At 52.1% G+C, this 4,854-nt stretch overlaps 1 non-coding gene across 1 annotated transcript; it reads left to right on the forward strand.

Moving 5' to 3' along the window:
- Positions 1-552: 552 nt before the first annotated feature.
- Positions 553-620, forward strand: LOC127484692 (small nucleolar RNA SNORD2). Its single transcript, XR_007911856.1, has one exon. It is a non-coding gene; the product is annotated as a small nucleolar RNA SNORD2 (small nucleolar RNA).
- Positions 621-4,854: the final 4,234 nt, after the last annotated feature.

Below are 4,854 nucleotides of genomic sequence, written 5' to 3' on the forward strand. Positions count from 1 at the left end.
AGTGAGAGACAGAGGGAGAGGTCTTCTACCCGCTGCTTCATGCCCCCAGATGGCCGCAACAGCCAGAGCTGGATGGATCCCGAGTCAGGAGCCAGGAGCTTCTTCCAGGTCTCCCACATGGGTGCAGGGGCCCAAGGACTTGGGCCATCTTCCACTGCCCTCCTGGGCCACAGCAGAGAGCTGGATCAGAAGAGGAGCAGCCGGGACTAGAACCAGCACCCATAAGGGATGCTGGCGCCACAGGTGGAGGATTAATCTAGTGCACCATGGCACGGGCCCCTCTGTTGACTCTTTAAAGCCCAACCCAGGGTTCTTTGCTCTCCCCACTTCTGACCCCGCCAAGTCCTATCCGACTCCTCCTCCGGCATCGATTCTCTCCCGTCTGGAACGCTTGGTGACTTCCTACCTGGGGTCAAAGAGTTGCCGTCATGGTTCTCTCGTTCCTTGGTGGCAGTAGGGGAACTGCATTAGTCATCCTTCCGTGGTAGCATGGTAGCATGTGAGGGCTGCCACAGCCAAACGCCATGGAGTGGCTGAAGCAATAGGGGTTCATCGTGATATGATGGCAGTCATGTTTCGGGACTGACCGGAAACGACAGAATACTCATTGCTGACCATTTGATATAGGAGTCCCTGCCACACCACCTTGAGCATGCCCCATCTGGTCCGATCTCGGGAGCTAAGCAGGGGTGGGCCTGGTGAGTGCTTGGGCAGGAGGCGTTCATCTTACTTTGAGTCTGGGGACTGTAAGTCCGAGGCCAATACGGTGCAGGTTTGGTTTCTCCTGAGGCCTCCTGGGCTCGCACACTGGCCCTGCTCCCCGGGGCCTGAAGAGATCTCTGTCTTCGTGGCCCCCTGCTGTCTCTGTGCGTCAGCTTCCTCTTTTACAGTGACACCAGTCAGACGGAATTAGGGCTTCACACAGGGATGGTGTGAGTGTGTTGTTGGGGACAGTGGGGGAGCATCTTTCTACTCACAACAGTAGCCAATTCACGGTAGATAAAGCCAAAGGGAATTGGTCACCTCCAGCATCTGAAAAGTTGGGGTCAATCTCATCGCCACAGCTGTGTTCAGGTGTTCCAAGGTGTCTGGAACCTTGCTCTCTCCCCTACTCCTTCCCTTTTTTCTTCTGTGTGGAGATCAGTCTCAAGCAAGCTCCCCTTCCACTGTGGCAAGATGGCAGCCACAGCACTCATCTTATATTCAGCCAACTCGGCGACTCCAGGCAACAGAGAGATTTTTTTTTCCCCCAATCCTGGGGCAAAATCTCATTGGCCCAGACTCAGTCACTGAAGCAAACACTGAGACTCTGATTGGCCTGGTTTGGTTTAGGCACCCTCCCACTCCAGACAAAAGCTAGAGTCTGCCCAATCAAACCAGGTAGACAAGGAGTGGGGGAAGTGGTTCTCCAAGGGAAAGCCAAGGCATTGTTGTGGGCAGGGAACAGGGTGCAGAGCCAGGAGACCGAGAGCACCCATCCCAGCTGCTTTCCCGTTCATCACATGTCGATTGCACTTTAGCCCCGAGAGGCAGGTTTTATTATTCTCATTTTTGCAATAACGAAGCAGAGGCTCAGGGAAGGTAAGTCAAGTTGAATAGCTGGTACACTGAGATTCAGATTTAAACCCCGCTCTGACCCCAAACCCCACTGCCTTTCCCCTACCCTGCTGTCTCTCTCAGCTTCTTCAGGGCCAGGGTTCAGCTTCTCGCTTCCTCAACACCTGGCACAGCTGCAAGAGGCTGATGACGGTTGGCTGCACGTGGGACATGTTGCAAGGTGCACTGGGCGTCCGATGCTGAGTAGGGGGCAGGGAAGGGTCAGGGAGAGGGACAGAGGGATCCCGGGGTGAGTCAGCAGAGGGGGTGGGGAGGAAGAAGCCGGGAAGGACGTGCAGACAGCAGGTCGGTGGCTGGAGCAGGTGCATCTACTCCCCATGGCGTCTCCTGGGCTCTCCTGGGGGACTCTCTTGCTGCTTTTCCAGTCTGCACTTCCAAGTTGAGTTTCTGCATGAGTGAGAGCAGGTCTGCTTGGCTCCTAAAGATCCTTCTCTTGGTTTCTCTTCTTTGCAGACAACTTTCCAGACTTCCAAACACCAGAACATTAAATTCAGATTGCTCAGCTCATTGCCTGGAGGGGGTCTCCCTGGCTTAGTCAATTTGTTGCTGTGTGACCTTGGGCGAGTTCTTTAACCTCTCTGAGTTCCCATTTCTTGATAGGGTGGGGATGAAAAGAGATTGACCTCACAGGGTTGAAATAATGTACTGCCCTATGTACTGTCCGCACTCAGAAGTCAAGCTGTCAGGCATTACTGAGGAAGGCTGAGAAGTCTGGCTGACCAGGGGATAGCCAGCCCCGAGCCAAGCTCCCTGTGAGCAGAGGTGAGCTCGCTCTTTGTTCGCGGGTGGTCCACTCCCGCTTAGAGGGTCCTCCCGCTTTGAGCTCATAGAGCAGGCAGGTCAGGGCTTACCTCTGAGTGTGCTTTCCCTTCTCAGCAGAAGTGAGTCATCCGCGATGATTTTAAGAAACGGAAGTTGCTGATGAATAGGGTGGCGTGAAACTTCAAAAGCTGACCTCCATAAAAATGTAGCTAGCAAAAATGGAGTAATTTTACATCCCCTCATATTAATTAAGGGCTCCTTTGGCATGGAAATCTATATCCACTGATAATCCCAAATGTACCTTTGATTTCAGCATGCATTTATATATATATATTGGCAGTAGATTTACTCCCTAATCATGTTTATAGCTTAAATTAATATGGAAATTAACCCCGAAAACCCAGACCATTTCAAAGCAGTGGATTTTCCAAGCCTTGAACGACTTTCAAATAAATGTGGAAAATGCGAACTGCATAATAAAATACACACCGATGGCATTCATTTAATTTAATCTCCATTAAAGGTATCAGGGATGACTTCCTGAGTTTCTAAAAGAAAGAAGGCACGTGCTGTGTTGTGGGCGTGTGCTCCCCGTGTGAGCGGAGATGGGTGGAATAGAGGTTGTTGAGCGGGAAGCCAGGTAGCAAGGTTGGATGGGGCAAGGCGTCCATCAGGACAGATGGGCACCTCTCCAGACAGAATCTGAGCAGTGCCCCCGCCGTCAGGCTGGGGTAGGAAGGTCACAAGGTTCATGGAGAGAACACACCTGACCGGCAGGAGAGACTGAGAGCGCCATCTGTCTGCAGACGGGGGCTCATCAGGGCGTGGGGTCCAGTTCTGCCCTTAGTTTCTCCCTTCTCTTCTGGACAGCCGGTTTGCAGGCTGTGAAATAGGTAAAATGCCGGTTTCATGATCCAGGGTTATCAGGTACCTTCCTCGGGGGGAAGGCTGGGACCACCTGTGACGTCGTCGGGGTCGGGGCAGGACTTTGTAGCCTAAAGTCCTGGGCTGCTTCCGCGGCGAGCCCTTGAGGCTGAGGCGGCTGTGGTGTCCCTGTCCGCAGGTGCTCTGTTTCCCCTGGGCTCCTCACGCGCACAGGCGCCTTTCCAACTTCCTACGGAACCCCTGCAGGCACCGGCGCTCTGACTGGAGGGTGGTGCTTCCGTCACGAGCTGGGTTAGTGTTGGGTCCCATGACGTGAGGCTCCGTGGGTTTCCTGTTCATGGTCGTCTTGTGCAGAAACATTGCGTATGTTGAGCTGTTAGAGTTTCCTACCAGGGCTCATCACGTTCCAGATCCTGGGATCCGGGGAGAATAAGCTGCAGACCCCTTTTCCCGTGTGCTCTCCAAGATCCACGTGTGGGGAGCCTGGTCCCCAGGGTGGTGGCATTGGGAGGTCACGGAACCTTCAGGAGGTAGGGCCTTGTGGGAGGTTCTTAGGTCTTAGGGGGAGTTGCTCTCAGAAAGGAACCCACCTGTCTCTCTGGGAACCTTGGGTTGTTCTTTCCAGAGGGTTGTGTTCAAGTGAGCAAGCTTGGCCCTTCCTGCCCTCACCATGGGCTCCGTTCCCCAAACTCTCTCCTGCTCCCACCATCCGTACACCTGCATGAGGGCCTGCACTATGCCTTTAATCTTCCAGCCTCCAAAACTGGGAGCTAACTAGGCCTCTTTTCTTTATAAGTAGCCTGCTTCCGGTATTTCGTCAAAGTGCCCCTACACTTTACACTTGATCTTATCCAAAAGGCAGAGAAGTGATGTGCCCCTATACTTTAAGTCATCTCTAGGTTACTTATAATGCCTAATACAATGCAAATGCCATGTCAATAGTTGTTGTATGGGGAACAATGATATAGAAAAAGTCTGTACATGTTCAATACAGATGCAATTCTAAAAAAATACATATTTTTGATCCAAGATTGGCTGACTCCACAGAACGGATAGGGTTTGGGGTGTGGGATTTGGTATTATCCATGGATTCAAGTATGCAGTAGGTTTCTTGGAACATATCCAGGGAAGACCCTGTATAGCAAACTGCACAGGTCTTGCATTCAGTTCCATGAATTATGACAGTGTGTGCACCTATGAAGCTGCCACCCCAAGCAAGATATAGAACATTTCCATAGCTCTAGAAAGGTCTTTTTTTCCCCTCACTCAGTCCCACCCACCCCCAAAGACAACCAATGTCCTGGCTTCCACAACCAGAAGTTGGTTTTGTCTTGTGGATTTCACATCAGTGCCTTTGTTCTCAGAGTCCAGCTTCTGTCAGTCACCTGAGGTCGAGGAGATGCACCCAATTTGTCGTGTGTATCAGCGTTTCTTCATCTTCACTGCTGAATAGGATTCCATTGCACAGATTCGGCCTGCCATCTCTAGCTTGTGTTGGTTGGCGGACATTCGGGTAGTGTCTGGTTTCTGGTCTGGGACCGCTTGGACCATTTATGTCCGAGTCTTCTTGTAGACATGATTTTCATTTCC

This window comes from Oryctolagus cuniculus, chromosome 20 (genome assembly GCF_964237555.1).
Source record: "Oryctolagus cuniculus chromosome 20, mOryCun1.1, whole genome shotgun sequence".
In the NCBI taxonomy this organism is placed as follows: Eukaryota; Metazoa; Chordata; class Mammalia; order Lagomorpha; family Leporidae; genus Oryctolagus; species Oryctolagus cuniculus.